Genomic DNA, 20,940 nt, shown 5'->3' with positions numbered 1-20,940 from the left:
CTCTTTGGTTTCTTCTTGATTGGGACTCTCTGTGATTCCTATATTTGTGTGACTTTTTCTCTCATCAAATTAGGGAAATTTTCCATTATTACTCTTTCAAATAGGTTTTCTACCCTTTTTTCTTCTTTTTCTCCTTCTGGTATTCCTATTATTCGGATATTATTATGTTTCATATTATCTTGCATTTCTCTTAATCCCTCCTCATTCTTTCTGAGCCTCTTTTCCTTTTCTTGCTTTTTCTGAGAGATTCTTTCTATTTTGTCCTCCAACTCACTGGTCCAATCTTTTGCCTCATTGATCCTGCTTTTCATACCTTCTACTGTGTTCTTCAGTTCAGAAATTGTATTCTTCATTTCCTCTTGGCCTTTGCTGATGGTTTCTATTTCCTTTTCCATGTTGATATAGTTTGCGGTGAGTTCATTGTAGCTCCCCTGTAGTTTCTGGTAGCTCATTGTGACCTCTTTGAATTTCCTGATTACCAGTGCTTTCAATTCAATATCTGATAGTTTGTTGCCTCTATTTCATCTAACATTCTTTCTGAGACTTCCACCTTTTCTTTCATTTGGGGATTGTTTCTTTGTCTTCCCATTGTTTGTAAAATTCTTCTTGTTAGCCTCAGTTTCTTAAATTGAACTGTTCTGACTCCCTGGGTTTATGGTGTGAACTTCTGTGGTACAATACCTGTGAAATTCAGTGGTGCTGTTTCCTGCAGGTATCTTGATGTTCTCCACTTCCACCTACTCTTTTGTGTGTGTGTGTGTGTGTGTGTGTGTATGTGTGTGTGTGATCAGTTGGAGAGGGAGGCAAAATGGTTTATGACAGCAGAAGAGTATTTTAGGTTATTTATAGTCACAGCCAGTAGAGAGGAAATAGAAGATCTTTATGCTATATATAGTGTTAAGCATAATCTTCAACCCAACTTGCCACTTTTAAGAAATGATGGACAAAAGATAAGTCTCTTGTTGGGATGGGAAGGCTTGTGAGTTGGATCTAGAAAGCAGTGAGGTTGTGGGCAGTCAGATTTTGAGGTAAGGTGAGGGTAAATAATAGTAACTAGGTGTAGCATGTGAGCAAATAGAGTTAATCACTACAGTAATAGAATTCAGGAACCTGTAAAGTGGGCCTATGTCTGAGAGATGTGTTGTGAAGTATTTGCAGTTGTATAGAATAGCTATTATTTACAATAATATTAGAGCAACAATCATATGATAGATTCTATGTGAACTGTCTGAATGGGGGGTATAGAGCTTTGGGCAGTGTGCCAAAGGAAAACAAGTGGCGTGAAGAATAGAAGATTAGCAATACACTGTGGGGGAAAACAGGGGAAACCTGTCAAATAATACAATATAACCAGCCAAGACTAAGAAACCTATACAGAAAGAGGAAGAATACAAAGATACTATTAAAATATAAAAGAAGTGAGAATAATGAAAAAATATAATACAACTATGCAGCAACTTGAGGCTTCTCTGCTATAGCAAAGTAAGATTTGTCTCTCTGTCTCTTTCGTTGAGATGCCCCCTCTTTGGGTCCCACTCTGGTCCTTTCGCAGTTCCCAGTTGTTTGTGTCTCTTGTGGGTAAAAGAAATCAAAGCAACAACATCAAAAAAAAAAAAAACAATACAAAAAAGGCAGGAGAAAGGAGGAATAAGTGATATGTTTGGGAAGAAAGGAAGTGGGACTAAAACAGGAAAAAGAAAGGAAGAACAAAGTATTGAAAGATAAAGCAATAATAAAATTTAAAAATATAAGATTACTTTTTTAAAAAGTTGCTAAAAAAACAGACAAAAAAAAAAAGAAAGAAACAACAACAACCCTTCCCTTGTTGGTTTCAAACTGTCCAAACCAGTTTTTCTGGTTGCAGCAAGACCTCTCTGTGGGCTGGGGTACAGGTTCGCCCTCGAGAGCACTCTTACCAGCCAGGCTACCAGACTGAGACGGGGGCGCCCACACCCTGGCAGGCTGCCTGGATCCCGTGGAATCTGGCACTATCCTTCCCAGTCCTGTGGCGGGACATAAGTGCTCCCGCCCCTCCACTGGATGGCAGCTGGGCGGTTGGGCTGTGAGGCAAGTTGCTGTTCCAGAACACTTCAGTTGACTTTCCCATAGAGACTTTTCCACAAAGCCTGCCTTTCAGCCCAGCCCAATCCCCAAAAGACTGGCAACGACAGTGTCCTTCTCAAATCCCCTGGGCTGGCAGGCTGGTAGGCTGGCGGGCTGGAGACCACAGAGTCTGCAGTTGAACATGGCCCTCTGCCCTTGTTGCCCTTTATGTAAACTTAAGCAGACAGGGCTCTGCCCAGTATTGCCCAGCCTTGCTTAGACGAGGAGGGAGGGAGTCAGCTCTCTCCCACGGACCCTGTAGCCCGCCCAGGATTCCCATGGAGTCTGCTGTAGACCCGCTGGGTGCCAGGCTTCCAAAGCACCCTCCGTAGCAGGCACCCCCAGTGCTGGACCCAGAGGAGGTCTCTGTTTCCCTGCCAGCCACGGCAGCAGCACGGAGGCCATTAGGTGCTGGCCGAGGGCGCCACTTTTGTCTTTACTCACGTCCCAGAGTCCCCACTGACCTGTAGCTGTCTGGTCCCTCTGTCATACTCTCTGGTCTCTTATTTTCATAAATGCTGGAGAAATGTTGGTTGATTGCGCTGTTCATCAGTAGATCTGCCAGGACTTTCTCCCAGGGGTACGGGAACTGGAATCACTCAGTCCTACTCCGTCGCCATCTTCGAGCATCTCTCTGAGTAGAGCTTTTTGTACTGACTTTATGTGAAAAGGATTAAATCACACATTTGGAAGGTATTTTCCTCGACTTATGGATTTTTATACACAGCTGTCAAGAGTGTCTACCTAGTCAAAGTAAGACTTACAAGGTCTGAGCTTGAGGATTTTTTGCTAAAATTAAAAAAAAATCTTTAGCTTTAAATTTCAGTTTATCTCTCCAGAGTCTTCCATGTGTAGACTTCCTAGAACTCTGTATTCCTAGCAGTGCCCCCTGCTTCCTTCCTTTTTTTCTCATTCTCTCCATCACTACTCTAATCGATATCATTGGGCATAAGTTTTGTATTTCTGCTCCATGTTTTTTGTATTACTCAGCTGCAACTGACTAAGACAGAATATATATTCATCAATTATTTATTGAATAAAGTTGATCAATGGATATAGCACACATTTTATTTTTTCTAACTTTTATAAGTAGTTTTAACTTTTTAGTCTGTTACATTTTTTGCACATTAAAATGCTAAATTGCATTAATATGTTACGATTTCCAGTTTACTCAAGAAATCAAAGTCAGAGGCACACAATTGTATTTCTCCACTGTCTTAGGTTAATTATCATAGAACAATGTCAACATGGTACTCAGAGAGTAGCAGCAGCCCAAGAACTGTTAGAAATTCAGATTCTTAAGCTCCACTCTAGACCCACTGCTTCAGAAATCAGTTTCCCAAGTCCCTCCTGGTGACTCTCATGCAGGCTAAACTTTGAGATAGCCTAGGCATAGGTTAATATAGTATAAACATAGATCGATATTGGAATTCTTTTGCATATACTTTATTGAGGGAGTGTTCTGATGGTGAGATCTGTAGAGAACTGAGTCAGTGCATTTTGGAAAAGATCTGGGTTCACTTCAAGTCTAGCCATAAATCCGAATCCTAGGGGGAAATCTGCAGTATCCACCTGAAGCAAAGGAATAAGATTTATGTCTTCTAAATCACTGTACTTCTAAAACAAAGGCATAGCCTTTAGGTACTTCTGCATAAGGTTGGCCTGAATAGGCCCAAGGCAGTTCTCAGAATGCTGCTGCTGTGAGCCTTTGGTCATCAACACTCTCAGCACTTCGGGTTGATACGCTGTCTGGGGAGCCGAACTGCATGCAACCTGGAATTTCTCTGAGAGAAAGAGAGAGAATTATTTAGGATTTTATGCACATTTTCCGTGAAAAACAATCAAAGAACATTTCACCCAAAGACAAAAAAATATTCAAAGATAAAAAAATGTCCAGGGCCTTCTAGATAATTTTAATTAGCCCTTCAATCAGGTGCATAATTTTCAGTCTTTCTCAACATTTTCTTTAATTCTTGCCAATCCACTTTATCCTTAGTCTTAAAACCAAAAAGTTTTTAGTTTTTTAATTTAAAATACTTTTATGAAATGACCTCTTGACCACATAATGAATCTATCCTCTTATCTATTAATTCCTTTAAATCCTGAGTATTTTAAATTGCTCAAGACCTATTTTGTCTAGACAATTATGCTGTTACTTGTGATTTTACTCCTAAAAGTTGATAGTATGTTCATTTAGAATCACGAATTAAGCCATAATCCTAAATAAATTGCTCAAAAATAATTTAAGCTTCAGAAGGTTTGATTAAGAATGCTAAGGGATTATACAAAAAGTGCCAATGACCAAGTGTATAGGGACAAAAGCAATGCCTTAAAATTTAAGTGTCCATACTTGGAAATTAATAATATTTACAGCTTTAGAAAGAAAATGCAGATACTGGAGCTAGTTCTAAATAACTATTTATACACTAAGCAATGTTATAATTAAGCATAAGCTTTTTTATTATAATACNAAATGACCTCTTGACCACATAATGAATCTATCCTCTTATCTATTAATTCCTTTAAATCCTGAGTATTTTAAATTGCTCAAGACCTATTTTGTCTAGACAATTATGCTGTTACTTGTGATTTTACTCCTAAAAGTTGATAGTATGTTCATTTAGAATCACGAATTAAGCCATAATCCTAAATAAATTGCTCAAAAATAATTTAAGCTTCCGAAGGTTTGATTAAGAATGCTAAGGGATTATACAAAAAGTGCCAATGACCAAGTGTATAGGGACAAAAGCAATGCCTTAAAATTTAAGTGCCCATACACTAAACAATGTTATAATTAAGCATAAGCTTTTTTATTGTAATACCTCACACTAACTTGAAAAATAACTCTCAAAGTTTAAAACCTTTTTTGTATTTTTTATTGAGGCTGCAGAAATTTTATAATTCTTATGCAATATTAGTAAGCCCATGACCCTTCCTCACCATTTTTTAAAATAAGTATATTAAGTCTCTGTTTTATTTTTATTTTTACTTCTATTGATTTTATTGGGGGGACACTTTTAACAAAATTTTACAGGTTTCAGGTGCTCAGTTCCACAACACATCTTCTGTGCACTTTATCATGTGTTCACCACACCATGTCATCTCCTTCCATCACCATTTGTCCCCAGTCTACCCTCCTTCACCTTCCTCCTTTCCCCCCATAAATCACCACTGCTGTTCATGTCCACGAATTTTTTGTCTCTTTCTCTCATTTTTGTTCAATCTGTGCACCCCTAGTGAGTCTTTCTTTTGAAAATGTGCATATATAGACCTATTTTTCTATAGTTGGAATCAATATATATTTTCCAGTAGGCTTGTTTCAAATGTCTCCTCCTTTTTGTAGCTTATCTCTTTCATTATTTTTTCTTACGGATTTTTTTCTCCTTTTTCCAAAATATTGTGACCTTATCTCTTTCTCTTGAAATAAAACTTAAGAACTGAGGTAAAATTATTTTAAGCATTATTTTATATCTATACTTCTTTGATTTTTGTCATTGACGTTCCTCTTTTTAGAATAAAGTGTAGTCACTATTACCCATCATGGGTCTCCGTTGTTTCCATTCTTCTCTTTTCTCCTCAGTGCATGTAGGGATCCTGGTTTCCCTGTATGAAATGACAGGCCAGGTTCATTATGACCATGCATCCTGGTGAGAGAAAACTGGCTTGAAAATATGAGCTTCAAGATGCAAAACTTGGAGCAGGTTAGTGGAGCTCTTTATTCCCTGCCTCTGAGCTTTCCCATCTGTGAATTGCGGGTAAGTAATGGTATACTTGTTTGTGCCCACTGAAATTCCTCTTCAATGGCCCCAGCTGACTCTTTTCTCTGGAGAACACCTCTTTGCTGATGGTCGCCCCTTTGTCCAGCAGGTTACCTCCCCACAGGATTACCCTTGTTCTGGGAGAGGCCAACAAGCAATTACAGATCCATGGGCACTGAAAGCTGATTACATATCTCCAGCAGATAAAACGCTGGTAAATCTTGTACTCTACAGATTTCTACTCACCCTGCACTTTGGGCCAAGTAAAGTATTTGAGGCAATACTTTCCCCAGGTCATCCCCCTTTAGTATCCTGTTTCCCTGACTCCCTTATAGGTTTTGCTGCAGAGTACTCCTCCAGTGCATGTGTACACTCAATTTTTTGGTAATAAGTGGAATATTGGCAGACCTTGGAGGTGTGATTTTTATTGTTTTATTTAACCTGTAGTGGAAAAGGATGAGATACAAGGATACAGTTCATATAGACACATTTGGCTTATATAATATCTCTAGCCATTTATAAATACTAAAAAAATAGTAGCTATAAGGATTTTGGTGGCTGCCACAAAATATCACAAATGCTTAAAGAAGAAAAATGACAGGCACAGGACATTCAAGCACTGATTTAAAACAAAGTATGATAGAGTATCTCCTTGGCAGCCTTTAAAGAAATTCTTACCTTCTACTGACAGACCTGAAAGCATTGAGTCATACTGAAATCACACTACCAAAATAAATACTGCATCGGTAAAGGAACCATCAAACAGGTTAAGTCATGGCCTGTGTTTTGTATTTAAAGATTCAGTGCAGAGTGTAGTAGAGAGTGAATTCAATCCACAATTTTAAGTGGTTAGGCTAAAGAAGATTTATAAAGTATTTATTAATTATTATAAATAACTGAGTTTCAGCCCTGGCTCGTGTAGCTCAGTGGATTGAGCACAGGCCTGAGAACTAGAGGATCGTGGTTTGATTCCCAGTCAGGGCACATGCCTGGGTTGCAAGCCGGTTCCCTGCAGGCCAACTCCCAGCAGGGGACACACAAAAGGCAACCATACAGCGATGCTTCTCTCCCTCTCTCCTTCCTCTCTAAAGATAAATAAATAAAATCTTTTTTAAATAAATAAATAAATAAATAACTGAGTTTTAGACTGCAACGTTGTGTTCATTTTGCAGAAATGAAAAGAACATTGCGTGTATTTAATAGCTATGCAGTATACATTATCTCATTTAATTTTCACAACTATCCCAGGGAAGCAGGGACAAGTGTAATGACCATTCTACCGATGGGGAGTATGAGGCAAAAGAATGTTTTAAACCTCTAAACATCAAGCTCAGTGGCAAGGGGGAGAGCTAGAACTCAAAACCAAGTCTTGATGCCATGAAGTACTCTGTTGTTTGTCTATATGGCTCTTTCCTTTTCTGAATAGCTGAAGAATATTTCAAGCTCATAATTTTTTATTGTTCATTTTTCTTTGTTGGACATGAGGAAAATATGTAATCTGCACACATGAGCGACATAATTCTTATGGCAGTGGTGTAGACCTGGAGGAACAGGTGCCCTCTTGAACACATAGAGGGTTCATTTTCATTAAAACCTAAGGGGGGAGAGGAATGTGATGACGGGAAGATGACTATATGAAGGGAGTAAATCTAATTATGGTTTCCATGCTGGTAAGAACCTTTGGGTTCAACATTTGCAACTCACCAGGAGGAAGGAAAGGGATATTTTACTAAAATGATTCACATGGTGTGGAAGCTGAGACCTCTCTAAGTTTATGCTACTATTTCACATCCTATAAACTATCTTTATATGCAGGGGACTTCCGCCAAGATGGAGGCATAGGTGGAAACACTGTACCTTCTCCCACAACCAAGTTTGAATACAACAAAGGTTTGGAGAACAAAGACACAGCCAAAGAACAGAAAATTGAATTATACAGAAGTCCCGGGTGATGGTGGCAGCTGCCGCACCTGTGGGGGCCGCAGTGGGAGGTGGCAGACGGGACGCCATTGCTCCTCTTTGACCCCGCCCCCGCATACAGCATCACAACCCAGCGACTGAGTAGCCCTGCTCTGGTGAACACCTAGGGCTCTGATCCTGCTACGTAAGAGGAACGATTAGCCCAAAAGATGGCACAAGCAGAACTCAAAGTCCCAGAGCTGATAGCTCTAAGTGACCAAGAGATTGCCAGCCTCTCAGAAGCACAGTTCAAGACGCTGTTTATCAGGATGCTCACAGAACTGGTTGATTATAGTCACAAATTAGAGGAACATATGAAGGCTAAACTAATTGAAATGAAGGGAGATGCACAGGAAACCAATAGTGATGGAAAGGAAACTGGGACTCAAATCAATGGAATGGACCAGAAGGAAGAACAAAACATCCCACCAGAAAGGAATGAAGAAATGAGAATTCAAAAAAATGAGGAGAGGCTTAGGAACCTCCAGGACATCTTTAAACGTTCCAACATCCGGATTATAGGGGTACCAGAAGGGGGAAAGAAACAGCCACGAGTGGAAAACTTATTTGAACAAATAATAAAGGAGAACTTCCCCAGTCTGGCAAAGGAAATAGACTTCCAGGAAATCCAGGAAGCTCAGAGAGTGCCAAAGAAGTTGGACCCAAGAAGGAACACACCAAGGCACATCATAATTACATTAGCCAAGACTAAAATGAAGGAGAGAATCCTAGAAGCAGCAAGGGATAAGGGGACAGTCACCTACAAAGGAGTACCCATCAGACTGTCAGCGGATTTCTCAAAAGAGACCTTACAGGCAAGAAGGGGCTGGAAAGAAGTATTCCAAGTCATGAAATCCAAAGACCTACAGCCAAGATTGCTTTATCCAGCAAAACTTTTGTTTAGAATGCAAGAACAGATAAAGTGCTTCTCAGATAAGGTCAAGTTCAAGGAGTTCATCATCACCAAGCCCTTATTATATGAAATGCTAAAGGGACTTATATAAGAAAAAGAAGATAAAAACTATGAACAGTGAAAGGACAGCAAACTCACAGTTATTAACAACCACACCTAAAACAAAAGCAAACTAAGAGGACAGCTAGATCAGGAGTGGAACCATAGAAATGAAGAACACGTGGAGGGTTAGCAACAGGGGAGTGGGAGGAGGAGAAGGGGGGAGAAGGTACAGAAAATAGCATAGACAGTAGGTAGAAAATAGGGGGGAGGGAAAGAATAGTAGGAGAAATATAGAATCTAAAGAACTTGAGAAATGTGGTTATAAACTAAGGAGGGGAGAATGGTGGGGGAGGGAGTGTGCGGGTGGAGGGGAATGAAGGGGGGAATAGAGCAACTGTAATGGTATAATCAATAAAATATATTTAAAAAACTATCTTTATATGCAGTTTTCTAGCTTCTCTTCTTTCTTCATCAATTTCCTTCATAATCTCTTGTCCAGATTGATTGGTTTAGTTCACTGGTTAGAAGTCTAATAGATAGAGATCTTTTTGGATTACTGTGCAGTCTCTATGATCTACATTCAAATCAGATATTCAACCTGGTCTGAAGAATGGCTGTCTTTGTGCTCAGTGCCTTTCTTTGTCTGATTCTCTTAAGCAGAAGCTTTTGGGTAGGCAGTTTCAAGTGGCGATGTTATTTTCGGCTGCACTATGACTGAGACAGCCTGTGTATAGATTATATTACTCTAACGTTTTGAAGACTTTATCTTCAAAGCTAGGTTACTTTTGAGAGTAAAGTGTGCACTCTTAATAATGACATCAGAACAGCGGGGAAAATAAAGACTCTCACAAGCTGGGATGTACATCCAGTTTTCCTATGTCTCTGACTTTTATTTTATTTTTATTTCTGGAAGTTGGAGGCAAAGAAAGGCCATGCCCATCCCCTGAGAGTTTCAGTACAATATGACAGCATCAGTGTCAGCATGTTAGCCTGGGTCAGTGGCTTCAGGACTGTGGATCAACTTCATGACTTAACTTTAGACCCATAGACCCGTAGCCCTCATATCAGCAACATAAATTATTTTGGGTTGGCAAATAGCAAAATCTTGGACAGTAAGATTTACTGAAGGAGTTATAGAACAGAAAAAGGAAATGATTATGAGATATTTTGCAGTGTATCCAAAGTGCCAGTTGTTTATTATTATTTGTGGGACTTCAAATGATTTTTTGTCCCTATTCCCTGTCTGGAGCTTCATAAAGAGTGAAAAATTCATAAAAATTAAGTTTAATGGATTTGAAGCAATTAGTAGAAAATCAACAGGATTCGTAGGATGAGTGAATTCTTTGCTGTGTGATCTTACTCAAATTGTTTAAACTCTGAGGATTTCAGTAGCATCAATTAAACAATAATTACTCTAATATGAAATCTCAAGGTATTTACTTTGATAGGCTAATAGCATTGGAAACAAGTAATTATGATATTGGATAGAACTGATCTTATGAATGAGACCAAAGTCACACTTGGAGTTATAATTTTGCAATTTATGTTAATATGGTTACTGTAAGAAGCAATCTCTAAAAAGGAATTCAATATACAAGAACTTTATTAAGAAAATTGCTTGTGAGAGAAAACTGGGATGGATCTGTAAAAGGCTGAGAGTGCTGTTAGACAGCAGTGCAAGTCTGACCCAAGAAAAGAGAATAAGGATAATTGCTAGAAGTGTTGTAGTCCACCGTGCATTCTAATGAAGATTTGGTTAGGCTCTCAAGGAGAATACAAAACAGATCCAGCCATCACAGAAAACCTGTTTCTTCCAGGGGTGGGCCTATCTAATGCTAATAGTCTGCTATACTAAGATACTGCCTTCAAGAAGCTGTAGGAAACATGGTTTTGAGGCTTTTCTTCCTGAAGGGAAGCTATTGTGATAAACCACACCTATTTCTGCAATTGATCTCTGGCCTATAACTGGTCCCGGTCTTTCTCCTTCACTAGCCATTCTAAATTCCCTCTATTCTTTGTTATTGCCTGAATAGGTGCTTGTTGTTTACCAGCTCTTGGCTTCCACTATTAACATATTCCTACCCTTGGTAATTATATTCTTCTCAGTTCTGCATATGACCATTCACAGTCATAATGAGGCAACGAAATACAAATGGTGCCCAAGTAGATCTTCTTTGTTTAACACAGGTTCTTCTCTGTCCCCTTCATGTAACAGAATCCATAAAAGAACACAAATAAACAAACAAACAAAAAAACAAAAAAGCTTCTGCAATTCAGGGCTAATTTGTTTTTCGGGAGGGTGATTGTCCCTGCTTTCCTATTCCTGGGCACCAGGTGCCCTGGTAACAGCTTTAACTTTCAGAAAGTGGGTTCTTGCTTTCTCTCCTGGGAAGCAAGTGCCTTGTTTGGGGACTAGAGCTCCTACTCTGCAGAGCCCACAGCTAAGGGGATAGAAGGCACACAATCCTCCAGTGGGTCGTTAGGAATGATGGTAACCAGGGTGACTCCAGCTTATATCTTTATTATCACAAAAGGGTTCTCTGATCTTATACATGTATTTTTGTCCTGAAGGGCAGCAACACATCCTTTTAAATGTAGTTTCATATTTACTTACAGGAGGTCATTCTAGTGGTCTTAGGAACGTGGTGTGGTATCTGATACAACCAAGGAATCTAGCCATGGACCCCCTCCCCACCTCCTTCACCATGGAGTGTGTTTCTTGTCTATACCTATGGGTCAGGCATTCTCTAAGCCCTAGATATTCATGATAGCCAAGGGTCTGTAGGCAGACAAGAAAAACTCACACTCAGAATAGGTACTTAACCCTGTCAGATGAATGGCTGACACTTCCAGGATAGAAGGGAATCAATACAGACAACCTGCCAAAAAGTGGCCCATTGGACATCTAAAGAAATAATGTCTTATTAGAGACAGACCATTGGCCTCTGTTGCTAAGATGGACACTTACAATGTAACCATCTCACGGAATATAATCTAGTGGTGTCCCTTTAGCCCTTCATGATATACCTCTTCTTTTATGCCCATTTCTCTCAGCTTACTCCTTTTTCTATTACCTGTAGGGTAACATATACATTTCTAAACTTCTAAGGTCACTTGAAGTCCTTGTCAGAAGGTTAAATCCCACATTTTGAGAAAATGTCTCCATGTCGATGCGTTATTTCTTATTCTCATAAATTTTGGCTCACTTGATTAACTATCATTAAAATCCAATCCATGACCCCAGCTGGGTGGCTCAGTTTTTGGAGTATAATCCCACACACCAAAAGGTTGTGGTTTGATCCCCAGTCAGGGCACATTCATAGATTATGAGTTTGATCCTTGGTTGGGTGTGGATGGAAGGCAACCATTGGTGATTCTCTCTCACATTGATATTTCTCTCTGTCTATCTCTCTTCCTTTCTTTCTAAAATTAATAAAGATCACCTTGGGTGAGTACAAATAAATAAATAGTCCACGATTACTACTTTCACTCATGGCACTATATGCCAGCAAGTTCTTGCAATTATTTAGAAGTATGGTCTCTCTCTTCTTTTATCAACCAAGCAAGTTCCCAGACAGGTTATTCTAGAATTGTCCTTACTATTTAGGCTGACAGCCAGGAGAGCCCATGTGAGCAGTCCCTGAGAGGGGTGGGACTGCTTTCTGCAACATTTTCCATCACAGCAAAAATGCCAGCTGTTTTTATAAAAAGTGGTTCCTTGGACAAGTTCAGAAAGTCCAGAGTAAGTTGAAAATCAGCATCTTCAGAGAATCCTTATATACTACCTGACCCATGTTTCATGGCCCCAGGTGTCCCCCAGCAGAGCCTGACTTTAAGTAACCTGACCTTGGCTCAGCATTTAAATGTTTCTCAAACTTTGTGATATTCACAGTTAGGAAAGCAGTCATGCACCTTGGGAGATGAAGGCCTCTTTTCAGGCTACCACAGAGGCACTTTGTCTCTCATACTCAGCCATTGACTGCATGTTCCCATCCCACAGTCTCTCAGCATCCTTCTTCAGGGCACCGCACAGCAGCAGTAACTAGCCAACTCTTTTGTATGCATAATTCTCTTCATATTTTTCAAATCTCCACATCATTGTTCATAACACAAAAGCCCTTCTCTTTACCAGGATATTTTCTTAGATTACTTCCTATAAAATCATTGATATTAAGTTCCCACTTGTTTCAAGAGACTATCCAGCCCACCTATAAAGCAAACCTTCAACTCACGGCCTATATTCTGCGACTGTACACTCACACACACATGCATAGTGTTGGCAAGTAATGCATGTACATATAATATTTGCCTGATGTGTGTGTGTGAATCTTGAATGAAGAAAGACAGAAAGAAAGTTATGTGGAAACACTGCTATCCATTGTGCATGCATGCAATCTAAGAGAAGGGAAGGTTGTCATGACACTTTCAACCCAATACCAACCACCAGAAGAGTTTCAGTTCTCCCAGGAATAGACCTGTTATTCCTTTTGAGAAGGAGGCTGCTGGGAAAGACAGCACAGCTGCAGAGAAAAGGCACATGTTTTCTGGTATAGATGATTTTTCAACATACAGGGTTTATTTGTTGAAAATGAAAAAAAACTGAAGAACTGTGTGATAGGTAGTAGTATCTGGTATTCTTTCAAGCAATAAAATGTAGGATAGAATTTGCCTTATGTTTTGGTAATTTAAGAAAGGGAAAAACTTTAATTGTGGTAATATTTCTTAAAGAACGAAAAGAAGCAACAGAATATCAGTATTGACACCCTGTATATTTTAACAATTCACAGCATGAAACATCAGAAACTCATCAAAGAAGAAAGGGAAATGCTTATGCTTATACCATGTGATTTAACAGGCAACAAATATATGTTTTTATCTCTTAAATCATGTGTATGTATATCATAATTGTTTCTTCTTGTTAAACTTCATGTGATCAAAACACAGACTTATCTCCTTTATATATATACTTATACACATACATATAAATGATATATACCTTGATACATATAGAGACACATATTGATGTATATACATATATACTATATATAATATACATACACATAAACACATCAACACAGATTAAACAGAAATTATTTATTAAAATTATGTATTTACTCTTACATGTTTAAACTTCAGTCACCTTAAAGTACCCACAGAGGCATTTTTTCCTTCCACTCCTCAAACCAGTTTTGAACTAATTGATTTTGATATCTTTAGTAATTCTGTCATTTTTATGTTTCACTCCCTCCACATCAGCAAAATGTTCCCTTTTGAGGCCTTTTTAAATCTGGGCAACAAATTTAAAAAAAAAGTCAGGGTGCGATCTGGTGAATAGGGACATAGGAGTCATGATGGTTTTGGTCAAAAACTGCTGAATGTTCCACGTAGTGTGGACAGGTGCACTTGTGAATCACCCATCATGAAACGAGCAAAACATGTTGAAAGAGTTTTCAAAAAAATTCACTGAAACCAAATGCAGCTCCTTCTTGCAACAATGCCAGCTAGTACACTGGTACAGACGGGTTCCTAGAACACTCACCTAGTGGGGGAAGCCTGTACTACAAGGGACCACCAGGCAGAAGATAATCCCATTAGGGGGGATCTTCTCTCATTCATACATACATAGGTATACCTATGTACTTGAGAGAGAGATTACTATAGTTGTCACTACTTAAAAGATATTTTAAAATTATGTTTTACTTATCCTTATTAACTTATCCCTGTTATCTTGCTTATCTTGAAAGGAGATGTTGCATCATATTTTACTTGGGTGCCAATGTTCTGGGCCATTGACTACACATGTTGGAATGCAATCAAGACCAATGGTCTATATCTTTTCATAACAGTCTTGGATGATGAAAGAAGACAAACTGTCTACAAAGCTTAAAAAAAGAATACCCCATTGTAAATAAGATATTGGAAATAAATGGCAATCTTGTGAAATTATGTATTTTTGGCTAGGCTTCTGTAGTGATATACGTGAGAGTAGAAGCTTACCTGTGTGTGAATGCATTTTTATGTTTTAATTTCGCACATCTTAATAGAAAAGTATTTTCTTGAAAAACAAGAGTATACATTATTGTAGTTTTAAATAAGTACTCCTTAAGAAAGTCAGTGTCCTATAGTTTAGTTTATTTCCCCTTTGTTTCATAAAATATAGACCACATAAGAGAAATAACTATGGCTAAGGACTGGAGAACTGTCTAGAATTCCATGACAGAATTGTAAACAATCTTAATGAGTAAATTACTCACCTTTCTTCTCAGATACTTTATTTTCAAAATTAAATAGATGATAAAATATATCATGTTCAGAATTAATGAAAGTGATACAGAGCTACAAGATAGAATGCAACAAAAAACAAAACAGCATTTTCCCAAATAGTATTGGAAATATAAGCTATTTTTCCACAGCAAAACCAGGATTTCAAAATCAGGACCTATTGTAATTTTTGGTTTTCCACTCCTAAAAATGTAATATTAGCTCACAACTACTGTTGCTTATCATCTTTTAGGTCTTCCATATTGAAACTATTATTTTTCATTTTTCCCACAAGAGTGTGAACCATTTGAAGTAAGAGGCTCTATCTTAGTCATTTTGTATCCCTGTTTCCTATTATACCCCATGTCATACCCCAAATATTTCCTGAAAGGAAAACTCATGCAGGATATTTATTTAACAGTATCTACCCCTATATCTGCTACACATGTGTATAATGGAGGGTTAAATGGTGTTATCTTCTCATCTGAGATTTAAATTCCATAGTTCTAATCCCCCCATGGTACAGTAGAAACCATAATAACAAACCTGATCTCCCCAGGTTCTTGGTGTTCAGGAAAGAAAACAGGGAGAAATGTTGTTAAAATATGCTATAAATGTCTCCTGGTCATATATCTGTTCATATACTAGCTTATCTCTAATAGGTTTATTTTCTGAATCAACTCTGCATGCAATGGTACATAAATCTAATCCTTACAGAAACATAAAAAACTTAAAATGGAAGGGTAGGCAACCATACTTACGCTGTTTCAGCCCTTTCTCTTTTACGTTTCATGCCATTCCTTTTACTCCTGTATTAGTGTACTATTAAATTCTTATACAAAGCAGCTTAGCCATATTTCACATATGATCACAATATCATAGGGACTCACTGGACACTCTTGAAGGTATTTTTTCTCAACAGTCATACTTCTGTACCCAAGTACAGTTTTTGTTACAACCTCACAAAAAAGGACTCTTTTTAAAAATTTTATCTTCCAGTTCTTTGCAGTGCTTATGATATTGAGTTATCACATTAATTCAAGAATCAGTATATACTTATTGACATAAATAAGGATCATTTTTAACCAGATAAAAAAGGAATTATATCTAAAATGGAGATGAGTTAATCTTCATATTCTTTGTCCTAAATAGGCATGTGCCTTATGCAATGTTTTAGTTTTTGAGTATTGGAATAAAAGTAAAATATATAAAATAATGTATAATTTTATTAAATAAATATAAAATATGCAACACAAATACCAAATGGAACTTTAATATTTAATATTAATTTTTAATATCATGTTACAAATTTTAATATTAAATATTAATTGGAAGATATATGTACAGTGCCATGATTACTCTACATAATTGAAAAATAATTGCTTCCACTCTGGGTTTTGAAAATATCCAATAATAAGATTTAAGGCCAAGAAGATTATGAGCCAATATCTTTAATGAATGAGTGACACGATCTAGTGCTGAGTATAAAACAGGAAAAAATATTATGAGTGATATAGATGGATGCTAATTCCTGCTTCCATCTGTACTAATTCCTTTGGTCTGAAAATGGTACCTTGTATTTATTTGTTCTTCATGAATTTTACTCTTGATTTACATATTTCCAATATTTCTTTTTTAAAATAACTTGATTAAGGTATCATTGGCATATGATACACTGAATATGCACAAGTGTACAATTCGGTAAATTGTTATATGCGTGAACACATAAGAAATAATCACTACATTGAAGATAATGAACATATCATCATCTTCAAATATTCACTTAGGGTTATTGATAAACCTTCTTACATGTCCTCCCTCACTGCCCCAGCCAATTCCCAGGGGCAATGTGTGTTCTGTCCATATAGGTTACTTTAAAATTTTTAGAGTTTTATGCAAATATAATGATAAAAATACTTATTTTGTGTTGCCTCCTTCATTTATTATTGTTTTGGATATTTAACTCTGATGTTGTTTGTGTTATGTTTTATGTAGCAGCTTTCTATTTTAAGTATAACTATTTAGGTATTTTCAGGTTTTTGTTTTGTTTTAGTTTTTTTAAGGTCTAAGTTGCTATAAAATTCATATACAGATCTATGTATAAAATATGCTTTTGTTTCTCTTAAGTGAATATCTGAGAATGAAAAAGCTAGGCCATGTGGTAGCTATATGCTTGGGTTTTTAGGAAACTGCTAAAATACTTTCCAAAGTGATGGTAGTAATTTGTATTCCCCCAGCAATGTATGAGAGTTCCAGTTCTTTAACAGACCTGCAAACCATTGGTATCATAGTCTTTCACCATTCCAATGAACACACAGTGGCATGTTATCATGTTTTAATTAACATATCAAATTGACAACAGTGTTGAGCAACATCTCATATGCTTCTTAGATAAATCTATCTCTTCTGTAGTAATTTACTTTCAAATATTTTGCCTATTTAAAAAAGTGAATTTTTGGTGTAAATGAATCATATGCTCCCATCAAAAGGAATAAGGTAGCAGAATAGATAAGGAAACAGGACCCATATATGAGGTCTGTCTGGAAAAAGCCTAACCATTGTTAATACAACAAGAATAATTTGCATGACATCTATGTAACCTGGCAGCCAAGGAGAGTGGCCTAGAATGTGAGTGTGTGAATAATAATGACATCATTGTATTAGTCAGTGAGGTTGGTAGATGTCATTGAGCAAGCATATATACTGTGTGGCCACTACATTCAAAATGACTGAATGAGTATAGCAATGAATTTGCATCAAATTTTGCATTAACATTGAACATTCTTCTGCAGAAACTATTTGGATGATTCAGAAGGTCGCAACTATGGGCAACTAACTGGTGATTGGCCACTACACCATGAAAATGTACCTGCTAAAAAACGAATCACAGCCCTAGCTGGTGTAGCTCAGTGGATTGAGCACGGGCCTGTGAAGAGAAGGATTGCGGTTCGATTCCCATTTGGGGCACATGCCAGGGTTGCGGACCGATTCCCTGTGGGGGATGCAGGAGAAGCAGCCGTACATTGATATTTCTCTCCCTCTCTCTTTCCCTTCCCCTCTAAAGATAAATAAATAAAATCTTTAAAAAAATCACATTTTGTGCAGTTTTTTGGTGAAACATCAAATCACCCAGGTGACTCAGCCCCCTATAGCCCAGATTTGATGCCCTCTGACTTCTGTTTTTTTCCGAAACTAAAATCACCTTTGAAAGGGAAGAGATTTCGGACTATTGATGAGATTTCGGAAAATTTGATAGGGCAGATGATGGCGATTCGAAGAACTGTGTGAGGTCCCAAAGTGCCTACTATAAAGGGGACTGAAGCGTCATTGTCTTACATACATTGTCCTATTGTGTTTCTTGTATCTTCTATCTTCTTTAATGAAGATCTTTCGTTTTCATATACCATATGGCTCAATACCTTCTGGACAGACCTCTTATATGTTATTTATAAGAAACCCACCCCAGGATGAAAGATACACACAGACTGAAAAATAAAGGGATTTAAAAAAAAAGATGTTTCGTGCAAGTGGGAAAAAAAAGCTGGGGACCCTGATCTATATGACTCAGTTGGTTAGGCATTGTCCCAGAAAGCAAGAGGTCACCAGTTTGATTCCTATCAGGGCACATGCCTGGCTTATGGATTCAGTCCTTGGTAAGGGCACTTACCAGAGCCAACCAATTGATGTTTCTCTCTCACAACAAAGTTTCTCTCCTTTTCTTTCTCCTTCCCTTCCCTTCTCTCTAAAAATAAATAAATAAAATCTTTTTTAAAAAAAGCTGGGGTAACAATACTTATATTAGACAAAATAGAGTTTAACACAAGGCTATAATAACAAAGAGTTACATTACATAATGATAAAGGGATCAATCCAAAAAGTGGATATAGCCCTTGTAAACATATATGTAGCCAAAATAGGAGAATCTAAATATATAAAGTGAATCTTGCTGAACATAAAGAACAAGAATAGTCATGGTGGTAGATTTTAACATCTCATTGACATCAATTGCTATATAGATCTCCCCCACTGAAAATCAAGAGAGAAACAGTGGCCTTAAATTACACATTAGACCAGATGTATTTAATTGATACATTCATCCCAAAGCAGCAGAATATACATCCTTTACAAGAGCACATTGAACATTTTCTGGGATAGATCACCAGTTTGGACACAAAACAAGTATTACAAAATTTGAGAAGACTAAATCACATCAGGCATCTTTTCTTATAATAATAGTATGAAACTAAGCATCAATCACAAGTACAAAACTTTAAAATACACAAAGACATGGAGGCTAAATAACATCTTACTAAACAATGAAGGAGTTATCAATGAAATCAAGGAAGAAATAAAAAAATACATTGAAACAAATCAAAATTAGAACACAACAACTTAAAATCTGTGGGACATGGCAAAAGCAGTTCTTAGTTGGAAAATCATAGCACTTTTCTTGTCTCAGAAAACAAGAAAAGACTCAAATAAATAATCTTTACACTGAAAGTAACTGAAAAAGACAACAAATAAATTCCAAACTGAGGTAAAGGAAGGAAATAATAAATGTTAGAACAGTAATAAATGAGAGTCTCAAAAAACATAAAGAAGATCAATAAAACCAATAAGTGGTTCTTTGAAAAGATAAACACAACTGACAAACCTTTAATCAGACTCATCAAGAAAAAGAGAGAACCAAACATAAAAAATCAGAAATGAAAAAGGAGAGGTAACAACTGATACCACAGAAATGCAAAGGATTGTAAGAAAATATTACAAACTATAGGCAAACAAATTGAACAATCTGCAAGAAATTAATAAATCCCTAGAAACATACAATCTTCCAAAACTGAATCAGAAAGAATCAGAGAATCTGAATAGACAGATTGCAAGTGGTGAAATTGAAGCAGTAAGCAAAAAAACTTGCAACAAACAAAGGTCCAGGATAAAATGACTTCCCAGGTCAATTTTACCTAGCATTCCAGGAAGAACACCTCTTCTTCTAAAACCACTCCAAAATTATAAAGGAAAGATTCCCAAGCTCATTTTACAAGGGCAGTATTATCCAAATTCTAAAACCAGATAAAACCACTGCAAACAAAATTATAGTCTGATATGCCTACAAAGAAAGTTACAGGCCCATAACCCTGATGAACACATGTGGCAAAATCCTTAATCAAATATTAGCAATCTGAACCAAGCAAAACATCAAATGATCAAATATGATCAAGTAGGGTTTATTCCTGGGATGAAATATGGTACAATATCTACAAGTCAATAAGTGCGATAAACCATATACATAAAATGAAGGCTAAAAATCATATGTTGTTATCAATACATGGGGAAAGCATTGAACAAAACCCATGAGGGATTTGTGGAGATCTCTCTGTTGTGGGGTCTGGGCTGGGTAACTTGTAACATAGTTTTGTGAATATGTTGTTTGTGTGTTTTCTTTGTTTTTTGTTTTTATGTTTTGAGGATATCTTTTTTGATCTTTACTTTTTATGTCACTGTCATTTTGATGAACTATGTCCTTGTGCATTTCCTTTAAAATTCTATTGAAAATGAACCAAAATCTTACTTGGTTTTATTTTTCTTTACTTTTGAATGTCATTTTGCTGGACAATAGTTATTAATTTGGAAAGTTTTTCCTGATAACTTTAAAGAGTTTATTATGTTGTCCCCTAGCAGCCAGAGTTGCTAACGAAATGTTGGATACAGGTTTGTAAAGAACTAGAGATTTCACTGTGAAAGCTTCTAGGAATTTTATTTATGTTGCTCTTGGATTCTGAAACTTCACCCAGTGGTTCTGGCCATACCGTTCACTTGCTTGGCACTGAGTGTCTAAAACCTTTGAGTCTAAAATCTTATTCAGTTTTAAGAAGTATTTTTTATTGTGTATCTGCTTTATTT

The sequence above is a fragment of the Sturnira hondurensis genome, unplaced genomic scaffold (genome assembly GCF_014824575.4).
Source record: "Sturnira hondurensis isolate 20B ecotype Veracruz unplaced genomic scaffold, ASM1482457v3 Scaffold0025370, whole genome shotgun sequence".
Taxonomy (NCBI): Eukaryota; Metazoa; Chordata; class Mammalia; order Chiroptera; family Phyllostomidae; genus Sturnira; species Sturnira hondurensis.
This window is presented reverse-complemented; position numbering follows the sequence as displayed.